Source organism: Mobula birostris, chromosome 28, assembly GCF_030028105.1.
Source record: "Mobula birostris isolate sMobBir1 chromosome 28, sMobBir1.hap1, whole genome shotgun sequence".
NCBI lineage: Eukaryota > Metazoa > Chordata > Chondrichthyes > Myliobatiformes > Myliobatidae > Mobula > Mobula birostris.
In genome coordinates, this window is record NC_092397.1 from 23,249,283 (window position 1) to 23,264,521 (window position 15,239).

Here is a 15,239-nt window from a genome sequence, read left to right on the forward strand (position 1 = left end):
GTCAATCAGGTCAAGGAGCGGAACGACACTGCGCATGCTCATTTGTGTGAATGACGTCACAGAGTGAAAAATCGCCATTCCTTCCCTCAGTTCACTTTCGGAGCGTCTACACAGCGGGTCCGAGGCTGGGAAAGGGACGGGGTGGATTTGAACCGGGCAATAAACACATTGCCCACTTGGCATCGTTCTTTCTAAAGTGTCTCAGCTGTTCTTCTCCCTGCCTTCTACAGTTACTCAGACACAGTGACGGAATCGGCATCAGTGCTGGAAATTGCAGGAGTTTATATCTCACAGCAACAGCCCCTGTTTAATGTTTCGAAGTGATAAAATCGGTCACCGATTGTAACGCCGAACAGCGCTCAATTATAGACTCGTGATGGATTACTTGGGAAAAGATGCTGAACACAACTTTCTCGGTAAACTCTCCTGTCCCGGGCTGTCTGCGGACTGGGTTGTTTCATTTTCTAAACAACCACTTCAACCCCGTTTTGTTTTATTGCAAATATTCTCTTATATTTCCAGTTTTCATTTCCAGCATGAAAACGGTCTCCACGACAGGGAATCGAACCTGAGTCTCCCGACTGATTGAAGGGGAGATTTACCACAACACTAGTGAAGAATAAGCGAGGGTATGGAATCTGTCAAACGGATTACAAACAAGAGAAAATCTGCAGGTGATGGAAATCAAGGTAATACACACAAAATGCTGCAGGAACTGAGCAATCCAGGCAGCATCAATGGAAAAGAGTCGACGTTTCTGTCTGAGACCCTTCATCAGGGCGATCATATGGATGTCAGGGTACAGAAGAGCTCACAGAGTTACTTTGATTTCCGTTTGTTGAGTGTCGAGCCTTCACCCATCCCCTCTCACTGTGTGACTGGAGGGTCTCAGGATTCTTTAGCGATTCAGTCACTTATTGTGTTCAAGGACTGGCAAAAGGAAGGGTTCCTATTAGCGTCTAACTGCGTGTTATTTAAATTATTTGAAACGATTATAATCAGGATTTGTTTTCCCTCCGTGAGGCAGGGAGCCAGAGGAGCCATTTCTAACTACGATTCTCGCAACAGCTGATTCTCCCTGCAGTCCGAATCCAGAGTGTTTTGTTTCTCCGGACTGTCGGAATGACGCGACACCCAGTGGTCGGAATAGGAACTGCAACAGAGTGAGGAATGATCCTTCAGAAAGCAGCTCGGAAACTGATGATCAGTTACAGAGTCTGATAGTAAAGGAGACGGTTCACTGCCTGAATCTCCACTTGATCATGAGGCGATTGCGGTACAGTGGTGAGCATAGCTGCTTCCCAAACAGTGGATCTGGGATCGATTCTCGGCCATTTAAAAATCTACAATTTTCGAGTATAAAAATAACCTCTTTCAGAACGCTATGTACATGGAACTCGTGGGACAAAGTCGACCACTCACACTGGGAAATTTGCTGTGAGTGTAATCGTTTTTATCAATGATCACGCACTGTAATAGATCAGAGATTGAATTCACACCCTTCATCTGGGATGAAACCAAGTGGACTCCGACTGAATGATCGAGGACCAAAATTAAATGAAAAACACAACAGTAGTCCCGGCAAGTCCGTTAGTTTCAAGGACTCCGCTCCATGAAACTCACTTTCTGGAAATTTCGAACAGAAAAAAATTCTGACCAAAGACACCCCGCATCCCAGATATTCTCTCCTTTCCCCTTTTCCATCGGGCAGAAAGCACGAAAGCCTGAAAGAACGTGTCACCGACTCATGAATAGTTTCAATCCCTCTGTTTTGTCTACTAAATCGTTTCCTAGAACGGTAAAATGTAAGTTTGACCTCACAATCTACCTCGTGATGATGCTGTCCCTCGTTACCTACCTGCGCTGTGCTCTCCTTGTCGCTGTTACAATTTATTTTGCGGCCTGTTATTGCTTTCCCTTATGCGATCTCAATGCGCTGTTGTGATTGATCATGGGGAACAGGGACGTGGCAGACTAATTGAATAACTACTTTGGCTCTGTCTTCACCAAGGAGGACATAAATAATCCTCCGGAAATAGTAGGAGACAGAGGGTCTAGCAGATGGAGGAATTGAGGGAAATACATGTTATTAGTGAAGTAGTGTTAGGTAAATTGAAGGGATTAAAGGCAGATAAATCCCCAGGGCCAGATGGCCTGCATCCCAGAGTGTTTAAGAAGTAGCCCAAGAAATAGTGGATGCATTAGTGATATATTTTTTTAAACTCTTTAGATTCTGGATTAGTTCCTGAGGATTGGAGGGTGGCTAATGAACCCCGCTTTTTAAGAAAGGAGCGAGTGAGAAACCGGGGAATTATAAACCGGTTAACCTGACATCAGTGGTGGGCAAATTACTAGAGACAGTTATCAAAGATGTGATAACAGCACATTTGGAAAGCGGTGAAATCATTGGACAAAGTCAGCATGGATTTGTGAAGGGAAAATCATGTCTGACGAATCTCATAGAATTTTCCGAGGATATAACTAGCAGAGTGGATAGAGGAGAACTAGTGGATGTGGTATATTTGGATTTTCAAACGGCTTTTGACATGGTCCCGGACAGGAGATTAGTTTGCAAACTTAAAGCACACGGTATTGGGGGTATTGTATTGGTGTAGATAGAGAAATGGTTGGCAGTCAGGAAGCAAAGAGTGGGAATAAACGTGACCTTTTCAGAATGGCAGGCAGTGGCTAGTGGGGTACCGCAAGTCTCAGTGCTGGGACCCCAGTTGTTTTCAATATATATTAATGATTTAGACGACGAAATTAAATGCAGCATCCCCGAGTTTGCGGATGACACGAAGCTGGGCGGCAGTGTTAGCTGTGAGGAGGATGCTAAGAGGATGCAGCGTGACTTAGATAGGTTATATAAATGGGCAAATTCATGACAGATGCAATTTAATGTGGATACATGTGAGGTTTTCCACTTTGGTGGCAAGAACAGGGAAACATTATTATCGGAATGGTGGCCGAATAGGAAAGGGGGAGGTGCAACGAGACCTGGGTGTCATTGTACACCAGTCATTGAAAGTGGGCATGCAGGTACAGCATGCAATGAAAGAGACAAATGGTATGCTGGCATTCATAGCGAGAGGATTCGAGTACAGGAACAGGGAGATTCTACTGCAGTTGTACAAGGCCTTGGTGAGACCACACCTGGAGTATTGTGTGCAGTTTTGGTCCCGTAATCTGAGGAAAGACATTCCTGTCATAGAGGTAGTACAAAGAAGGTTCACCAGATTGTTTCCTGGGATGGCAGGACTTTCATATGAGGAAAGGTTGGATCGACTAGGCTTATACTCGCTGGAATTTAGAAGATTGAGGGGGGATCTTTTTGAAACGTATAAAATTGTAAAGGGATTGGATAGGCTAGATGCAGGAAGATTGTTCACGATGTTGGGGAAGTCCAGGACGAGGGGTAACATTTGAAGGATAAAGGGGAAGACTTTTAGGACGGAGATGACGAAAAACTACTTCACACAGACAGTGATGAATCTGTGGAATTCTCTGCCACAGGAAACAGTTGAGGCCTGTTCATTGTTTATATTTAAGAGGGAGTTAGATATGGCCCTTGTGGCTAAAGGGATCATGGGGTATGGAAGGAAGGCAGGTACAGGGTTCTGAGTTGGATGATCAGCCATGATTATACTGAATGGTGGTGCAGGCTCGAAAGGCCGAATGGCCTACTCCTGCACCTATTTTCTATGTTGCTATGTTTCTATGTAATGATTTCATCTCCATGGACATTATGAGCGGAGGTTTTCATTGTATCTCGGTACATGTGTCTGAAATATAAGAGTTTAAATTCTCATCGCGGCCGCAGTAGGGAGCCCCGGCCTCCGTCCAGCGCAGTGTTTCCCGGCTGCCAATGAAACACAACAGACAGAAATCTGCCGGATCATTGGCCGCTAGCCTGTCGGTGAACAGCCGGACGCGCTCACCAGTGCGCCGCAGAGACAAGTTTTGTTGAAAGTAGGAATAAATGGTTCAATTCTGCGTTGTCGAACGTGACCAACAATCGCGGCTGGGCTGGACCCGGTTTGTCACAATCTACTGATTGGTTTGCTTCAGAGAGTCACGGACAATATCAAACAGAAAATGTTGGGTATACGCCATTGTCAGGACGCGTAGCTGCACGAGGAATTCCTAATGGATTCCGGGTGCATCGAATAATTCGGCCACGACTACACACTCCACACTGATTTCCCTTCTGACGTTTATCCAAACGGAAGAATTGCAACGCCTGCCCGTTCACCTCCTCCCTCAAAACATTCAGGGCCCTAAACAGTCCTTTCACGTGAGGAAATACTTCAGCTCTGAACTTGCCTGTGCTATCTACTGTATCGGGTGCTCCCAGTACGACCTGATCTACAATTGAGAAACTCAAGATAGATTGGGGAACCATCTTGTCGAGCTACTTTGCTCCATCCGCAACAAGCAGTATTTCCCAATGGCCAACCATTTTAATTCCACTGCCCATTCCCATTCTGACATGTTTATCCATGGATTCCTCTACTGTCACGATGAAGCCACGTTCTGGATGGAGGAACAACACTTCATATTCCGTCTGGGTAGCCCTCAACCTGATAGAATGAACATCGATTTCTCTAACCTGGTAATTTCTCCATTCTTCGTTCTTTGTTTTAATCTTCTATTCGGGATTCCCTCTTGCGTCTTCACTGTTCCTCATATGTCTACTGCCTCCCTCTATTCCCCCGTCCCCTCCAATCGGATATCTGCTTTTCCACCCTTTTTACTTTTCCACCTCTCACTTATTCCCCTTTCCCCACATATCTATCTTCCTTCCTCACCTGCCTTCGCCTATCGCCCCCAGTTTTCAATACTGCCCTTTCACCAAGATATCTACCTTTTGTTCTCACCTGGCTCCACCTATCACCTCCCAGTTTTCAATCTCCAATTTCCCCAATATATCTACATTCCTTCCGCACCTGGCCTCCGTTATCACCTCCCAATTTTTAATACTCATCTTCAAGTTATCTACCTTCCTTCCTCACCTGGCCTCACCTATCAATTCCCAGTATTCAATATCCCCTTTCCCCAACATATCAACGTTTCGTCCTCACCTGGCTTCACCTATCACCTTGTAGCTTCTACTCCTTCTTTTCCCAGTCCTTCTTATTTTGGCTTCTTCCTACCTCCATTGAGTACTGATGAAGGAACACGGCCTGATACTTCGAGCTTTCATTCCCCTCCATAGATGCTGACTGGCATGCTGAGATCCTCTAGTATTTTGTGTGCGTTACTCTGATTTTTGTGAGAAAAAATACCCATATTCGACCATCGCCCACCTGGTCTTTGACTCAGATATTTTCCCCTCCTTTCATTACCATGGTCTGCTGTGCTGGACATTCCCCACAGTTGTGTTGTTCATATAACATAGAAACAAAAGTCCCGATGATAACAGTCACAGTCACTCACTTGGTCTCACCAGATCCGCGGCTTTTCTTTTGCCCGATCACGTTCGTCCACCTTGTCTGAAACTGAAAAATACCTTATTTTCTCTCTTCCCCAGTGGTGACGACTGGGTTTCCTCCTGAAACATTAAATGTGTTTCCGATTGTACAAATGTGACAGACGTGCGAGAACTTCGCAGTGGAGCAGTTGCTTTATTTAACTTCCACGTTGATGTGAACAAGACGCGAAACATCCTGGCTCCTGGGTTCCCAAAACGACCCGGAGAGTCGCAAAGAGATCCGTGAGGCAGTACCAGCAACCGGCCACTAGAGGGCACCGAGGGTCCGGGTCCTGTGTAGCAGCGCAGAACGCTTTAGAGTTCAAAGTCAATTCATTGTCAAAGCACAGATATACTACCATTAGATGCATTTTCTTGAGTGGATTCACAGTAAGTGCAAAGAAACAGAATACGATCAATGAAAGAGTGCACACAAGACGGTCAATCAATGTAGGAAACATAACAGAATGTGAAAATACAGAAACGTAAAGTGATAATATCAAGACAACCAATAGAAGAACAACCCTCCATGGAAAACATCCCCATGAACTGAGAAGACTAGATGTGCAGAAGGAAACGTGGGACGCTTGGCTCAGTGTTGGAGACTTCTTCCCAGAAACAGAGGGGTTCCTTGTGGCAATAGAGGGCCAGGTGATTAACACAAAAAATGTTACAAATACATAATAAAAGCCCAACAAATTAAAGTGGATAAATGCAGAAATAACAAGAGACACCAGAAACAATCCAACACATTACAGGATGGAGCAGTAGTTTAACTCAATCTGATTACTTACTCAGGGACAGTCAATTGGCAAACATCGTTCACCAAAATCTTGTTTAAAATGCAAACTCATAAAAGATACCATACCTTACTATAAATACAAACCGGTTCTAGATTCGGGTCAGAGTCCTCCATATTTTTCTTGTCTGTTCCATTACTACAGATAGTAAAATCCATAATAATCCGTCTGGATTGCATTACTGGATTAAAAGGCAATAACATCATGCATAATCAATATTACCATTGCAAACACACATGACATACAACAATTAACAAGTGAGAAACACCAGAAATATGCTGAATTTCGAAAGACTATCGAGCATGAACAGGGTGTGCATTGTCCCTATGGTAATATCAACAACAATCATCTCAAAGTCACTACACAATAGCTGAGAGCAGTTAGGCCAGAAAAGCAATATTTCTATAGATCTCCTGAAAACCACTATACTATACACCAGTAGAATGGTCTGAAGTCTGTAGATATTGATGAATGAGTGTGCTTCACCACCCCCGTACTTCAGGCCAGCGTGAGCTGAGAAAGTAATAATAACAACAACAAAGCAAAAATGTCGATAAAATGAAACATCGAGTTTGAAAGTGAGTTGTGGAAACAGTCACTGTTGTTGTGACTGAAGTTGGAGAATTTATCCCTCTGGTTCAAGTGGGGATAACATAAATTTAAACATGAAATACACTGGTGTCCTGTAAGAATTTCTGTCGGTTTGATCGTCCATGTACAATATATTAAGTTTATGCCAACATGAACGTAGGCAAGACAGATCGTGCTAGTGTTCTGTTTTCTATATGTGGATTCTACTTTAAATGAATGCATTAGAGACAGCACAGAGCGCACACACGGACAGCAAAGGCCACTGGATCAGCAGCGTCCCTCGTAGGCTGAAACTGTCAAAGGTGATCAACCCGATGTGATGAAACAAGTACCACAGTTGATTCTTTTCCACATTTATTAGTAGCGAGTTACGGGAGAGAACCTTCCGTCTGCACTCAGAGAGTCAGCTGCGGAAGCCTCTCTGTTGAAGCACAGAGATACAGTTTTTCACATCATCCTCGTCACGAAAGCCTATCAACAGTGATAGTCCGCGACAAAGGCCACTTTATCACCTAAAACAGAAGTAAACGTATTTGATAAAGATTACTTAATCACATCAGGCAGAGGTAAAGAAGGAACAGAGTATAATTAATTCTTACATCCTGCATGTCCTTGTCTGGACACCCAGCATTTAACTGTTAGCAGGACAGATTGATCAATCAATATCTCAATACAAAAGAGCACTCAGATCAATGGATAGTCCAGCTACTCAAATAGAGCAGAACTTAAACATTTAGATAAGAGACTCTACCGCAATTAAGAAAGGAATGTAAGAAAGGTCCTGCCTTATCTCCACCCTTTGTTCAAACCAAAATGTATGAAAACTAGGAGATGTCTTTTGTGGGTCTGTGTGAGCTTTAAACCTTATCTTGCTCCAAAGAAGCAGCTGTGAGGTATTATTCAAACATAATGCAGTTACAGACATAGTCGGCACTTAACCCAAAGTTGAAATTTAAAAACGAAACCGAAAGGTGTGAGAAATCAGGAGATAACAGCTGCTCAAACTGCAGCCATTCTCAAACCAGAATACACACACTCAATCTTCACCATTATTTACAGGAATCTGAGAAACCCCCAATTCCCTTAAAACTTTATCAGAACCACCAACATTTCGGTAACAGCCAAACAGCGGCTGACCGATTGCATTGTAGAAGCCACCTGAATAAAAGCGTAACACAGGGGCACTTCCTGGTTTTGGAGGCGGCGAACACAAATCGGTGTTTCGACTGGCTTTTTACAAACTGTATCCCTGGGAGGGATAAGGGAGTCAAAACCGATATAAACACGTAATCGGCAGGATTCGAACCTGCGCAGGGAAACCCTAATGGATTTCTAGTCCATCGCCTTAACCACTCGGCCACGACTACAAGTTATCACAGCTGGATTCAAATCCCGGAGTCAGATGAACAGGGTTGATCCTGAACTAAAAGCGGGATTGCTAAAATATATTCAGCAGATCTATTAGCGTCTGTGAAGAGAGAAACCGAATTCACGTTCACCTCGATGACCTTTCAGCAGGAAATCAGTGCACTGAATTGGATGGATGGAGTCTCAGTCAGAGCGGATCAGGATCGGAAGATGTAGAATCCTTGTGGGGGGATTAAGAAACTGCTCGGGTAAGAAGACCCTGATTGGAGTATCTTCTATGGTTTTATATTGGCCTTATATGGATGTGGTCTACAATTTACAGCGGGAGTTAGAAAAAGAAAATGTGTAAAAGGCAATGTTAGGTTAGTCGGAGTATATCAATCGGCTTATAGATGGAAAATCAAGTTGATGAATGTGTGGAAGGCCTCAGAGATGTCTTTTTAGTTGAGCCTACTCTGAATAAGCAATTCCGCTTTGGGTGTTGTGTAATGAACCAGGTATGCTAAAATCATACTTTTTGTACTATGTTTTTATTAAGTTACCTCTCACTTGACTGCAGTCTGGACAGCTGTTGTGAACAAGCCAAGGGAGAAAATCATATCAATGGATTAAACACAGAGAAGTAACTAAAACACGCTGCTGTACAGAAAAGATTGGTGTTCGACTTCCACAAATGAGAGGACGCAGAATGGTTGAAGGCTCCATTGAAGGTTGCACGTAGAATGAACGAATTAATAAAGAACTGAATCGAGATTATGTAAAGGAAATGAGGCAAATGTATGTTGATATTTGCTTGGTGTGGTGAATAATAAGAATCGCATTGCTACTTCAAGCATATCTGACAAGAAGGAAATTCTAAGTTTCAAATACATTAGGCAGGTATTATCCAAACCTTTTATAAGACTACCTATTCAATTTTTTTAGATATATATCTATGACTTTCCACCTATATTTTATATTACGGTAGAGTCAGATAGAGTTATTTACCAAAGTAAACAATGGAATGTGTCCACCAAGACTATTAAATATCACGTTGGTTTAGCCAATGATGTTCTGCAGAATCCATCCCTATTGGAATTAAGTTTGGAACTGGGGTTAAATGTTAATGTACATCCTTGGATGTGTATTACTTCACATGTTATCGTTGCTTTGCTCCTTTTTCAAATAGTTACCCGTAGTATTTTACACAGTGTGTGTTTGTAAGGGAACTTTAATAATTTCAGTGTTTGCGAGCCGCATGCCATTATAAATTTGTTTTTGCTGATTTTGTTTGATTTCATACAGTTTTATTGCGTTTCAATATAGGAACATAGAAACCCTACAGCGCAATAAAGGCCCTTCGGCCCACATGTTGTGCTGAGCATGTACTTACTTTAGAAATTACGTAGGATTACGCATAGCCCTCTATATTACTAAGATCCATGTACCATTTATTTCCTAAACTGCACATACCAATAATACTAATTCCCGTTAAATTACCGATATACAGTATGTATGAAATAGGGTACACTTATCATGTTTCTTCATGCTTTTGTTAGGATAATACTTTCAAATCCTTATCCGTATTTTCTGATATAGTCATGAATACTGCTGTTCCTTTTGTGCTATATTCACTGAGACATATTAACAATAATGTGATCCACAGGATTTTCCGTAGATCGAAAGGGAGGAGATGTTGGCCACGGAGGATTTAAAATATGTAAGAGAACATCGAAATCGAATGGCTTAAGGAGAGTAGAAGCAGGCATATCAAATGTCTTTGTCCCAGCAATGTGCTTGGAAATGAGATGTCATTTTGTGGAACCGTTTTACATCTTGCATTTTGTGAGATGACAATTTCTGTGTTTAAAAGCAAACACAACGTTGCTTCAGATAATTTGCGGGTTAAGCAATCGTTTCCAATTGGAAGTTATTTCTGAGGTGTTTTTGATATAATATAACATGCAAATGTTGACTGTTGGGGTTAATGCCTACCTGGAGTGATTCAAACTGGTTACTAAAGGGAACAAAGAGCCATGAATTACCGATTGACGCTTGCTGGGAAGAGGGCAACAAATGGATGCTGACCTGGAGCAGAGTCAACAAGAAGGAGAATTCAAGCCCGTCAGATGGCCTACAGTCAATGACACTGGAATGGGAGCATTGAATTGGAAAATATGATTACTGTATAAAAGAGGGAACTTCGAATGTGCTAGCAGCAATAACTCTTTCCAGAAACCCACCATCGGAAGGAAGAAACCCAAGTCTGTAACTGGGAGAAGAAAGCATCGATCACTTGCCCAACTGAAATGCCCTAGTTTGGTGCTGTAGATGGGAAAAGCAGTTTGAGTGAGTATTGGTACAAAGGGAACAGCAGAATTCTTGTTGTAAGTTGTTGGCCCGGTGTCAACAGAGTTACGTTGTCGTTTACGCAGGGATAATTGTCACGAACCCCGTGACGGGAATAAGGAACCAGTAGAGATGGAAAACATTTTGGAGTCTACTATTGCTATAAACTAATAATATTTATTAATAACTATGCAATACAGTAATCTATGTGAAGATAAATCAAACAGGTTAGCAATGATTGTATAAAAGTAAGTATATCAGTCATTCTGGAAATATATGTACGAAAAAACAAGCTTCTTTAAGTCTATGGAAAAAAAGATACAATCTTACGATGATGAGTAAAGTTCAGTTCAGTTCAGTTCAGTTCGTGGTACTTAGTGGAGTAGCGATGGACAGAGAGGCAGCTTTGAGTCTTCAGCTGAGCTGATGCTGTCGATCTTCTCGTCGTCCTCCGAAATCCTTCACAAGTCACCGACTGTGACTTTAACCGCGGGATCGGTCTTCCTGTGGTGGAGCTATCACCCCGGCAAATGTGGACACATAGACAACTCCCCAACAGTCAACCCCTTCTCCTTCCACTGCAAGAGCAATTGGATCGATCCTCCAAAACCCACTTTCTCTGCGGGCACAGCAATGCTCATTCAGTGTCCAGATCATGTGTCTGAGGTCTGTATCATCTGACCTCCCATTTACCCCACCAGGCTGAGCATCACCTGTCATTCAAAGAGCCCCTCTTTCCTTTGTCTGTGAGGACATGCAACCAAGCAGAGCTGTCCTTGAAAGTAACAACAATAATGTGCTGTCGGTCACCATAGCAACTTTCGAGCTGCTCGGTTCTATCTCCAAAGTAGAAATCCAAAGTTACCTCCCGTGACCTAACGTGACAGTCTAACAGTCCAACTGTTAACAATAGTCGGACTACCTATGGACTGGAAGAAAAATACTCTTCCAGTTGCACTTCGAGAATTCCATTTCTCACACAAAAATAATCAGGTTAATGTTGGAGAGGTTGCAATGTCTGATTGCTGTAACCCTATTCGCATGATATTTCTGTGTGATTTTCCAGCAGATCTGCCCTCAATCTTCTACCAGCTATGGAGAGAATTGCAATATAATTCCAGCAATGTGATTGTTGGGTGTTATCTGTCTATCTATATATCCAACTATCTATCTATTTATTTATTTATCTATCTGTTTGTTTGTCTGCCTGATTGATTGATGGATTATTTATTTATTTATTTATCTATCTATCTATCTATCATCTATCTATCTATTTATTTATCTGTTTATTTAACTATTTATTTGTTTGTTTGTTTGTTTGTTTGTTTGTTTGTTTGTTTGTTTGTTTATTTATTTATTTATAAACTCAACTCACACTTACAGTTTTTTCGGCTTTTCTAAAGAACATGCGCGATCAGAATTTGTTTTCCCATTTGCTGATGTATGAGACAGGCACCATTTGCAGCTCTGCGACTCTCTGAAAGTTCGGCTCTCACTCAGTCCGATCGCTGGTTGTATTAGCTGTTGTATAACTCCCGTCTGTATAGGGATTGCGATATCAACCGGCCGCAATAAAATAAAACCTGCCGCATGGTGTGGTTTCATCCGGCAGAGAGCAGATCGGGATCTGGTATAATCACATGGACCATGGGAGCCGCTTCACTCCTCGAAACTCCCGCAACATGGAGCGACAGTGGTATAGGGATGAGCACAGCTGCCTTTCAAGCAGCTCACCCGGGTTCGATTCCCGGCGATTGCCGTGAGTTGTACCTGTTTTTCAGCCCTTGTCACATAAACGTCTGGGCCTGGAATCACTCAGCCACATCACTTCCTTCTCTATGAAATGAACGTTTCTGCCCGTCGTTCTTCTGCCATTTTAGCCCAGTGTTTCTCTTTCCGATTTGCCTTACCGTCATCGTGTATTGGTCTCGCCCTATCTGAGATGACCCCCGTTTCACTTCCCACCCAACTTCTCACCTTCTTTGAGACTAAAAGCTATCTTCTTCTCTCAGCATTCTAATTCAGTGTCACGATCAGAAAAGGTTAATCCCGATTCATCACTCACAAATGTTTCTTGAGGAGATGAGTGTTTCCAGCATTGTCTGCTCAATCTGTTCAATACCAGACACAGCTTCCTGCAGCGGAGAACAAGATGTGTTGGACAAACGCTGAGCACAACAGCAATCGTCGATTTACCCGCGAAGTTCTCAACAAATCTCGGAAAGTGATGAAGTGAGCAGACGGGAATTTTAAGTTAGAAACACAAGTTTTTCTTTTTAAGTGAAATGTGTGCTGTGTTCACAGGTGACGTGACAGCGATTTGCGGTAAAATATTCTGCTGAAGAACAACAGACAATGGTTTCAATCTGTCGGCCTCTGGATAACGGGCCCAGCACATTCCTGCCGCGCCATTCTGCTGATAGGTAAATATCTCTCTTCTTTTCCTGCCTTTTATTTGTTATTTTGACGCTTTCCCCCGATTATCTATTGTTCTGTTTGTTGGGTTATTTTCTCTGTCTAATTTCGTCTCGTCTCTCTTACGCTTTTACCTTCCTTCCCCCCGTCCTCCTTTCCCTGTCCATCACTTCCTACCCCGCCCGGTTATTATCCGGTCTCTGTGCTCCGGCCCAGCCGGATATCCTGTCCCCAACATTTCAGCAACGGATCTGATTTTCATTATCATTCTGACCCTATTCCTACGGCCCTGCTGTCAGACACACTGGTTATCTCCCTCTGTGTCTCCTTGCCTTCCTTCTTTTTGTCAGCGGGCTGTTGTTTCGGTTATAAACACAGGAGATTCCGCAGATACTGCAAATCCAGAACGCAGAATGCCGGAGCAAATCACCAGGTCAGACAGCATCTCTGGGGAGGAGTAAACAGTCGCTGTTTCGAGCGGAGATGTCGCCTGGCCTGCTGAGTTCCTCCTCCATTTTTGTTGCTATTTCGGTCCGTCTCCGGCGTAACGAGCAGCGACAGCAGTCTGAGGTGCAGCGGAGAATACACCAACACTCGCGGATTCATGTTGTCAAATGCCGAGTCTTGTTCACCTCCTCATCCGTCCATATGATCGAATGAAGATCAGAATTCCGTCAGTTTTGAATTGCCCGCAAATCACTGGGTCGCTCTCCTTTGCAGGGTCTAGCCGTCCGATGCCTTATGATTCTCGTATCTGACTGTTTAGCAAGTAGTTAGAACTCCTTCAGTGATGCTCCTGTAAAATAAAAACATATTAGAATAGGGGTTTGGGGAAGTCTCACTGGCTTCAGTCTCCCCAGGAAGTGGACACACCGGTGCGCTTTCTTGGTGTTCTCTGTGGTGTTCAGAGGGCGGGTTTGGTGGTCCGCTCTCTCTCTCTCTGTCGAAGCCGTTTATTTGCGGTAATGAGCGCTGAGCTTGCACCTTCCTAATGAATCATCTTATAGAGATGCTCTGTCTTCTCTTGTCCACGTTGAGACTCAGTCTACCTCTTTTACATGTGCCGCTGTATCGCTGTACCACCATTGTGCCGACTGCAAACCTGATGATTAGGTTGGAGCTTTGCATTGTTCAAAATTCCAGCTCACTAGCGTGGAGATGCCGGGGATGGAACCCGGGACCTCATACATGCAAAGCATGCGCTCTTCCACTGAGCTACATCCCCACTTAAAATACAGAAGTGTTCAGGTCCAAACCTTCCTGCATATCACAATTGAGCAGTGCAACACAGATAATGGCTGATGGCCACAGTCATTCGGCCCCGAGTCTGCTCCACCATCCAGTGCGATCATACTTGATCCTTGTTCAATTCTCTTCCCGAACACCATGATAATTTTTGTGGAATGAAACCAATGAGATTCCAGCAGAATCAGCACGGAAAAGAAAGCACGTAAGACATTCTGAAGGATAGGTTCAATCTCGCTGTTATGTCTATTAAATGCTTTCCTTGTGAAAAAAATTGGACGCTTGACCTCACAATTTACCCCATTATGACACTCCAACTTGTTATTTACCCGCACTGTGCTTTCTCTGTCGCTGTTCCATTTTATTCTGCATTTTATTGTTCATTTATCGTGTTCTCTCTCAATGCACTGGGCAGTGATTTGATGTGCATGGAATGTATGAAAGGGAATCTTTTTTGTCACATATTGTATCTGGGTACGTGATAAAAAAAATTAAAAACAAATCCTCACTGAACTCTGTACAGCAGAAGAAAGGGAGCATCTCCCCATCCATCCCCCGCGGAGAGAACAGCCTATCCCAGCAGTCAATAAAATGCACGGTAAAAGCTGCTGGATCGCCTAATATCCTGGGTGGTCTCGAACCACCACCTTTCGGCCGAACGCGTTCACCGATTGCGCCACCAAAACAGGGAGTAAAAACGGATTAAATAATCCATTTCTTTGTTGGACGATGTTGACTATTAGTCGATGCTAGGACACCGATTTTCACAATCTGCATGAATGAATGATTTCCATCAGAGAGTCGCGAACACCATAAAAAGAAAACGTGAGGAACAAATATTTGTCCGATTTAGAAGCTTCGCAGAGAACTCCCAATAAATTCATATCGCATCTGCAAACGATTCGGCCGCGATTACATACTCCTCACAACTGGGCAGGCCAGGCAGAAGGGCATTTTACATTGAATGTGATTACTGTGTCCGGAACGTATGGGACGTGTATCGATCCCGGCGTCGGAGAAAA

At 43.3% G+C, this 15,239-nt stretch overlaps 2 non-coding genes across 2 annotated transcripts; both read right to left on the reverse strand.

The window, feature by feature from the left end:
- Positions 1 to 8,146: 8,146 nt before the first annotated feature.
- On the reverse strand, positions 8,147 to 8,228 carry trnas-aga (transfer RNA serine (anticodon AGA)). Its single transcript has one exon. It is a non-coding gene; the product is annotated as a tRNA-Ser (tRNA).
- A 5,897-nt stretch (positions 8,229 to 14,125) lies between these two features.
- trnaa-ugc (transfer RNA alanine (anticodon UGC)) lies at positions 14,126 to 14,197 on the reverse strand. The gene has a single exon. It is a non-coding gene; the product is annotated as a tRNA-Ala (tRNA).
- Positions 14,198 to 15,239: the final 1,042 nt, after the last annotated feature.